The sequence below is a fragment of the Euprymna scolopes genome, chromosome 21, assembly GCF_053919585.1.
Source record: "Euprymna scolopes isolate OS-2025 chromosome 21, ASM5391958v1, whole genome shotgun sequence".
Taxonomy (NCBI): domain Eukaryota; kingdom Metazoa; phylum Mollusca; class Cephalopoda; order Sepiida; family Sepiolidae; genus Euprymna; species Euprymna scolopes.
In genome coordinates, this window is record NC_136502.1 from 118,885,705 (window position 1) to 118,895,704 (window position 10,000).

General features: G+C 30.5%; 1 long non-coding RNA gene across 3 annotated transcripts in view; it reads left to right on the forward strand.

Moving 5' to 3' along the window:
* The window catches only part of LOC145242687 (uncharacterized), a 234,318-nt gene that overhangs the window by 41,987 nt on the left and 182,331 nt on the right, over positions 1-10,000 (forward strand). The window contains exon 1 of one of the 3 annotated variants that reach the window (XR_013862807.1): positions 476-1,578. The exons of 1 other annotated variant lie outside the window; for it this stretch is intronic. This is a non-coding gene — a long non-coding RNA (uncharacterized LOC145242687). Of the gene's footprint in view, positions 1-475; positions 1,579-2,744; positions 2,760-10,000 lie in introns of those variants that run through there. One more of the 3 variants, XR_013862810.1, reaches the window with a different exon arrangement.

A 10,000-nucleotide genomic window follows, 5' to 3' on the forward strand; every position in this document is an offset into this window, starting at 1 on the left:
TATATATATATACATATATACATATATATATATATATATATATATATATATATATATGTATATATATATATATATATATGCGTGTCTTTACATTTGCATTGACATATGAAATTAGGTTAAGTATTACTCACAAATAAGCATAACATAACAGATTATATAAAAAATAATCCTGTTTGTAAGTAGATATCATTTGTAAGTAATTGTTATTTTATTGATTGTCTCTGTTAATTAAGTCACTTTTATTTTTTTTTATGTTTAGTAAGTTTTTATGTTGACGCATTTAAAAGCACGTGAAATGTCATGTTTTATAAAACACCTACATGTTTTGAAACTTCCTTAATTAACTACGTTTTAATTCTATCAATATTATGTATTAAGCGGTGCAATTACCACTTTTAAACGTCTAATTATATAAATTAAGTATAAAAATGACCTTTTATTTTTTAATTAATTTGGTATTTATCTATTGTCTTTTAGTTTTCATGACTTAGTGTCTTGCTTTAATTTGGAACGTTTCCTTTTCGTACTAAAGTTTGTGTTTATATAAAAGGAACCAGTAAGAACTTGACAGAATACATTTCCGAAGATTGGAACATATTTCACATTTGGTTGCTCCAAAAGAAATCCCTTGCTTTTGAGTCTTAGTAGAAGTGAAAATGAGAATTTATACTTCTATAGTAACTTTCTTGCTTCTTTTTGTAACCATATTAAGGTGTGATGCAAAAATTGATTTTGTGCATGACATTAATAATCGAGAGACAATGCGGGACTCTAAACCCATAAGCAATGACAACTTCCTCGTGCCAGTATCCTGGAGAAATGCCGTAAATAATTCAGAAATAATACGAAACTACGAGCCCATACGCCATGAGGATCCTCCTGTTCAAGTAGCCGTGGAGAATTCAATAAATAATCAAGAGATAATGACCGACTACGAACACCTAAACAATGAAAGTAATGAGGACTCTATGTCGCCTCTTGGAAAATGGATTAAGCCCCCAAAAAATAAGGGTAAAAACCGTAAACAGGATAAAAAGAAAGACAAGAAAAAGGATAAGAGGAAGAAGAAGAAGAAGAAGGGAAACAAGAGGGGATAAAGGGGGCGATTAGAAATTAAAGGCGGCAAATTTAGAGAAGTTCGGATACTTGTTTCAGATCGCTTGTTTCTTGTAAAGTTTGTCTACGATAAACTTATTCAGCATGAAATATATAAACAGACTTGCTATTCCAACTCATTACGCTTACAGTACATACTGATGGACATTTTTCTATTAACTTTATTTACTTTTGTTTTTGTTCACCAAATATATATTCTTAGTTAACATTGCATGTTATTTGTTTTCCTTTTTCTCTTGTTTTGTTGAATATATTTTTCTTCCAGTCGACACCAATATTCTGAAACAGATTTAGAAATTCGACATTAAGATCGAAAAAATACAATGTCGCAAAATATAAGTCAACCAAAGCCCTCCATCGAAATCGGCGTTTCGGAAAAAAAGGCCAAACTCGAAAGCGCTAGATGAACTGCAAACAGAAAAAATTATCCACATGACGAGGAATATAGAGACCAACACCGAGGTGAGTGTCCGTCATTGATTTGATTAATACGCGTAGTCACGTATTATGTAGGCCTATGAAAAATAGAAAAAGGTATACTAGGTTCTTGGTGACATGTCTCAAAATGCTAACGTTTACTAAAAAGGTAACAATGTGACTACATTTGTTATATTGTTGGTCGATATACGTATTCCATATTTTTACATAAGTTTAATAATCTATCTATCTATCTATCTATCTGTCTATCTACCTACGAATCTATGTATCTATCTATCTATCCCTCGTTCTCTCTCTCTTTCTCCCCCTCTTTCTCTCTCTCTCTATATATATATATGTATATATATACATACATACCTATATATATATATATATATATATATATATATATATATATATATATATATGGTCAAATATTTACGGGTTGACAAGGTCACAGGGGAGACAAATGAAGCCACAAAATTTGGCCAGCAGGATACTATACATACTAATGTAAGCAGCGTTTGCATTTATTATTGATTTGAAAATATAAGTACTTTTTTAATATTCGTCATTAAAATAAAACCATAGAGAAGTATTATAATTTTCCAAAGGCCAGATAATTTTATAATAGTTTTGCCCCATAGAACAAAATATATGAGCATTTTAATATTCAATTTTTGGCCTCCATGCTATATATATATATATATATATATATATATATATATATATATATATATATATATATATATATTGTGATAATTAAATTGATTGACTTACCGAGGGTGGCTCGGTGGGAAGGGAAAGACACTCATGGCTGTGAACGGGCAGGTCTGGTGTTTGTTAATGAAGAAAATAGGATGTCTATTCCTTATAGCTTAAATAGACATTCCAGTCTCGTTTCAATCTTTCTGAACGAGAGATTGAGACTATAAAAACAGTCACCTTTGTAGGCTTGTTGTTGTTGTAGTTTTTGTTCTTGTCGTTGTTAGAGATCTATCAGACCGGTACGACAACTGTTAACAGCGCGTTATATTTACAAGAATACGTTTGCTTGTAAGCAACGAGGTAATTTTTCGCTGCAAGCTAAACGTGTTTTCTTCCCCCCCCCACTCGTCGGTAGGAAATATCGACAATATATATATATATCCCAACCCTCTGGACTTGATGGAAGGCTTGATGGAAGGGAGACTAAACTTTCCTGCTTCAAATGATCTGAAATAACAGTAAGTCGGAGACCTGATTCCAAATATCTCTCATATTGTATATGTCTCCTCTTTTGGAATAGGGGACGATTATAAATATGTCCAGTAATAAATAATCATTATACACTGTGAAATTTACTTGATGTATGAAAAGCAATCAGGAGAGATATGCTATATATATATATATATATATATATATATATATATATATTTGTGTGTGTATGTGTGTGTGTGTGTCAGCCTGTATAGATTTAAAATATATTGTTTGAGCTGCAACAAAAACGTATTTTTATGTTCATTACAAAATTATTAAAATTCATTTACTGTACACGTGTCGTGTTTTTCGGCCGATTGTTTGTATTAATTAAATTATTTATAGATTCATATTCAGTTATTTTAATAATATGCATGCCATTAATTATTATATTATAATGCAACATTAGAATAGGTTTATTTTAATTGCCTACACAAACACACACGGTCTTTTATAAATGTACATGTATATATATATATATATATATATATATATATATATATATATATATATATATATATACTAAATAAATTTGTTTTTGTGCATTGATATTCATATTAAAACCCCTTTTTTTCTCTTTATTTAAAAAGAAAATACAACTTTCCTATATAAAGGGTCGTTAAATTACCTTCATCTGCAAACGATCTAGCTAACTTGCACATTATTAAAAGCATTCGTTTTTATAATATCCCTATCAGTTTTTTCGTGTTTTTTCATGTGATGCTAATCTTTAGTCAACTATTACGTGTAATTATATTCGTGCAGATTCTACATGATTTATACATGAGTAATATTTGAATAAAAAGCTTTGAGCAAACGCAAAAGTATCTATGCATATTTTTTCTGCATGCATATATGTATATGTTTGTTAAAAACTTTTGTCTAGAGAACCTCTTTGTCAGTTTTTGGTCTACAAACATGAAACTAAAACTGCCGCATATTCAAACGCATGTAACAATTATATTTGAATTTTATCCGGAGAAAATTAGGGCAAAGTGTAAAAATTAAAGGCACGGAATTTGTGAGGTGGAGATTGAGCGCCGGCATTTCGAATATGCATGCGTAACGTAAGAGTTATTGGTTAATGTTTTAATTTTAAGCCTTGTAGCAAACATGCCTTCATAGCTGAGGCATTAACAACAAAATAAAAAGTAAATCGTTTGTCAAACGTTTTGGTTTCGATTCTCAATGTTAACGCACGCGTCATTTTCTTAACTTGTAAATCATTATTATATATTCTTAAATCATTACGATATTTTGGGTCCAACCTATATAATTATAAAACTCAAATGACCTTGTAAGGAGTTATGTAACCCACTTTACGGTTTACGACACCCGGTTGCGCATGCACGCATAAACATTAACCCATAACAGCGTAAACAAATAAACACAAACCACTTCTTTGTCGATTTTGACCTGTGCACTGAAATATTAACGTTATTATTCCGAAATTATTATTTAACATGGGAAGAGTGGGGGTGTTTTGCAACTATTCTTTATTACAACTATACTGTCGCTATTTTCTTACAACTAAACAATTTTAACCCATTGACAAACATAAGAACAATTGTAGTAAAGCCAAGACGACTACTACTACTATTACTACTGCTACTACTACTACTACTACTACTACTACTACTACTACTACTACTACTACTACTCTCTATTCGACCATTTTCCTTCCTACTTTTTTATTTTTTTTTTACATTTCTAGATACAAAATAGTTATGTGAGAACGGTGAATTTGTTGACACATTTACTAATCTGTTTCAATATTAGTTTTATTTTATTTTATTTATTTAGGTTTTATTTTTTTGCTTCAGGTTTTATTAATTATTTTTTTTTAGATTTTATGTTTCTATAACTTGGTTGAAGGATTCCAATGTGAGTTTTTCATTCATATTTCTCATCGGAAGGTTCATGTGCGTTTTTGCTGCTAAATGACTTTCGTCGGCGTTCGATTCGTACGAAAATCATGTTTAATTTTCGATTTTTGAGCGATTTTTCGTAATAAATAATTTATCCCAAACATTTCAAAATGTTCCGGCTGCACTCATAATTACTATTATTTATTTGAGGCTTCTCTGTTTTTATGTACAATGCTTCGAGTATTCTTAGCCTATTTACATTTCTCTCACTCTGCAATACTCTTGTATTTTCTACCATAATTCTTCGAAATTCCGAATGTTGGTAGCCATACCCCTTCAAATATTGTGATATGGAGCCAGAGTCAGAGAGGTGGAGAGTTAGCCTTCGCGACAATGTGTCAGTTGTTGAACCAATGTAGCTACTAATATTGGAGATACACTCTCCTATTGGGCAGCTAAATTTGTAAACTACAGTTGTACTTTCCAGCAGGTCATTTGTTTGCGAAATGTTGTTTTTCATTACAAGGCTTGTTGTCTGTATTTTTTATGATATATAATAATTTTTATTATTATTATTATTATTATTATTATTATTATTATTATTATTATTGGGAGCCACGTATTATTATTATTATCATTATTATCATTATTATTATTATTATTATTATTATTATTATTATTATTATTGGGAGCCACGTATATTTTTAGAACACTTGTCGATTTTTGAGTTCTTGTGTAACCTGTTGCGGTAATATATATTAACAGGTTGATAATTTTCTTGAATATTACTAATTTGATTCAAATTACTAATGGCTAGTTTTATTTCTTTATCTACAAGAGAGTTAAGGAATTGATTATTTACTAACACTTGTTTTATATTTTTTAATTCATTAAAGAATATTTTTTGTTTGAGGAAATCACCTTTGCATGATGTATAAGATTCATTATTATATTCGTTTTATAACGGAATGGGTATTCATTTTTAAAATTTAAAATACAGGAATTAACAGATGTAGGTTTTTTAAAAACGGAAGTGATTAATTCATGGCTACTAAAGTCAATGAGAACGTTTAAAAACGAGATTTATAACTTGAGTTTCTAAAGCCATAATCGAAACTGAGACCAAAACCTACGAATAATACTTGATAAAATTATTCATAGAAAATTTAGAGGATTTAAATGGCATAAGCTATAATCGAAAACGACACCAAAACTTATGAAGAATTCTTGATAAATTATTTATTAAAGAAATAGAGAGTTTAAATGGCGTAAGCTATGATCGAAACCGAAACCAAAACTTATGTAGAATTCTTGATAAAATTATTTATAAAATAAATAGAGGATTTAAATGACATAAGAAATAGAAGGGCATAACAATTAAACGACCCGGATTGAAGCGTGACACACAAAAGAACACACACGCTATCGTATTAATATATAGACATTGGCCATGTGTTTATACATTTTATTGGATCTCTGCTATATAATTTAATCTGTGACTGTTTCCTTGCACATCAAATCATGTTTCTCAAAATTTCTTTTTTATTCATGTTTATTTACGACAAAATTTTAGGTGTATTGTCGTCTAGTGTACTTATCCCGCGTTAGTAGAGTAGTTCAGTACTCCCGTTGCCTTTAGGTTTCCCTTTTTTGTAACTTACAATATGTGCATTTCTATTCCAATTTCCATTTCGATATCTACACTAAACATTTGTGGTTATTGACATCTTCATTTCCTTTTGGTTTCTTGCGGAATAGAATGTTATGGCTAGCTGCAAAAAAATAAAAGAAAGGAGAGTGACTAACCGGCGAAGTGAACCAATTATATTCTTTAACTTTACTTTAATCTTTTGTAAGAATTAATAATATATATATTTTTTTGTTTTATTACATTTTCACCCCAAACAAGGCAACTTGCCACTTTGGTGTAGGGGGCTACTATCAGGGGGGACAACTATTGGAGTACTATGTAGGGATTTGGGCAGCAAGATGTCGGTTCACGTTACACTTGAACTTCTTGAAAGTCTAGCGGTTCTGGGAAAGAAACTATTGGAGTAGAAAGATATTTTACATCTAAGGATCTCTAATTGAATTATTTTAAAATATCCTTAATGCTGCAATATTTTAAGTTATAAATTTATTATATTTTTTTACTAAGAATATCTGCTACTTTTCTATCTTATACCACTTTTCATGCTCGCATTTTTCTATTGTAATCCATGAGTTTTCCAAGCTTCCAGTTTTTTGTTTAAATTTTCGTCTAATGTTTTTGACCCTACAAACACAACATATTCATATGTAAAACAATGTACGTCACTCATCTGCTTTCATTTTCTCTGTTTCACTTGTTTCTTCTCTATTCACGAGAGCGTTGAATTGGTAAAACTAGTAGTCGCTTAAGCGAGGAAGTTGCTATGAAAACCAGTCATAAAACACGTCGCTCACGTACTTACGGATTTTTACGATTTTGTAACAATAGTAAATTCTCATAACTTTTGTCTTACTGAACAGAAATTGAAGGAAATTTTTCACAATTTATCTGAATAGGTTATCTATGAACTGTTGCAATTGTTTAAAATTTGGTCGAAAAATGAGTGAGCGGTGAAGATTTAAAGCAGTTTTACATGACCAAAACAGCCAATTAACCATATTATCAAACACTACTGTTTTTAATGATATATTCTTATATATATATATATATATATATATATATATATATATATATATATATATATATATATATATATATATATATATACTAGCAAAAGTACCCGTCGTTGACTGAGTTCAAAAACAGCCAACAAAATTTGACTCTGATTTATGAAAGTATGATAGGTTATGAAAAGGAAGGGTTGTAAAGAGATAACTTCGAATTTGGGGTTATCAAATCCAAATCAAAATATGATGAAAATAAAAATAAAATAGATAACCCCCATAATTCATTATATCATACCTGCTCATAATTAAACACTTATCACAATATTCTGTGGATCTATCTAAAAAAATTTGGTAAACTTTTTGACATATTTCCATTCTATGGGGGTCAGGCGAAAACCAACACCCCAAAATTTTATTATATCATATTTCTTCAAAATTAAATATAATTATCAAAGTATACTTACGCAGATAGATATGAAAAGTGTTCATTAAAGTTTGTGCCTATTCCCATTCTATGGAGGCCAGGCGCTAACGCAGACCCCACAATTTTATTATGCCATCCCTATTTCAGTTAAAACATACTTATCAAAGTATTATTATGTAATATATATCGAAAAAAAATGAAAAAAACATTTTTTTTTATTTTTTATTTCCATACGTTGTGTGCTAGATCAAACATACATATTCCTGTGTCTCGATAAATCTTCTATCATTATGGATTATTAGTTTTCTATAATAGTCAGCCATATAGGAGTCTATTCGTGACCAGACACGCACACAGATCTTCAGTCTTATATTATACTAGAAAAATTACCCGCCGTTGACTAGGTTCAAAAACAGCCTACAGATAATGGATTTATGAAAGTGTGATAGGTTATGAAAAGGAAGGGGTGTAAAGAGATTGCTTCGAATGTGGGGGTATAAAAACCAAAGCAAAATATGATGAAAGTAAAAAAAAATAGATAACACCCATAATTTTTATACCATACCTGTTTATACTAAAACACTTATCACAATTATATGTGGATCTATATGTTACATATATGGGTTTCATTAAAAGAGAGAGTCTTAGAGAGAGTTGCTTAGAAAGAGTCTTATTACAAGTGATGCTGTTGAGAGAGATGTTGTTGTAAGAGATTGTTCGTTCCGTGTTCGTGTTATGACGATGTCGTTGTTTCTGTTATGAAGCGATTCATATATATTAAAACTGTTCTTTACTTAGATTAATAGATGTGTTGCTATGTTAAGCTCTTAGAGTGATGAGATAGTGTTCAGACAGTCTTAGTGTAGATATGATGTAGATTCACATTGTGGATATGCGATGTCGAGACGTGTATGTAATGACATTTTATAACACAGATATATAGACATATAATAACAATTCACTTTACGTTTTTGTAAGAATCACAAACACAAGACGACGTTTTATCAAAACACATATTGGGTTTATTTCTTCACGACTGGCCGAAATTTATTTCATCAGAATTAACAAATTTATTGGACATTCCATTTAAACCTATTGTTCTTTAAAACTTATATCCAAGGTTCGATTTCTGCTTTCTCTCATTTTATTTTCATTTTAAGTAATTTCTCTATTTGTATACTTACATGAAAAGGGAACAGCCCTTATTATGTAACATCCCTCCCTTCCATATTTCAGACAAAAAATGTATTAATTTTTAAATTTAGTACATTTTTTATTTTTACATCTACACAACCACACGGCTAGAAAGATCAATCTAAAAAAACAAAAAAATATTTCTTTAAGTCAGCCCTCCACGGCCGACTTCACAATTATTTATTTCTATAAGATCAGAACCTTTCTGATCTTCTTGGCATTTACTTTTTGGGTGTAGGGTCTTTACCTATGATTCACATCAGCTACTTTCCAGCCACCCATATGCCGCAGACTAGAGATTTTCCACCTCCTTCGAAATGGACGACTTCCTTCGTCCCAAAAGTCTCCTGATCAACTCTTTCCGCATGGTTAGTCTTATCAAGTATGGCTTTGTTTTTTATTCTATAACTATCTTATACGGGACATACCAAAGCTCATATACTTAAATCTGTATGTTTGGCTTCAGAAGTTTTAGATATACATTTTTTTCTCTCATACGGATTCAATCAGATTTCCTTGCTTGGATTCTTGAAACTTCGACGAGGATTTAGAAATATCACCCCTAACTAACACCTTTCTGCGCCCAGCACCTTAATTGCGCACTAAATTCTATCTAATTGCCCGATTTTTTTGTGATTTTTCTTTTCTCTCACCAGAACTTCCAAGATCCAGCAGATATATCCCACATTCATGCACCTCTAAAAAAATGCAAGGTTATATCTTTCTTACGTAATCTACGGCATATTTTTGCCTGTCTCTTACTTCATTAAGCTATATGTGACTGCCTCGGGACTACCTATCATCGGTTTACTGGCCCCCTTAAGAATTTTCGTATTCTTTCCAACGCCTGTTTATTAATTTCTTTAAAACTTATATCCAAGGTTCGATTTCTGCTTTCTCTCATTTTATTTTAATTTTAAGTAATTTCTCTATTTTTATACTTACATGAAAAGGGGACAGCCCTTATCATGTAACATATATTAAAAAACCTAGTTAAACATTATTACATATTTCCATTTTATGGAGGTCAGACGCGAAACCAACACTCCATAATTTTATTATACCATATTTCTTCAAATTGACA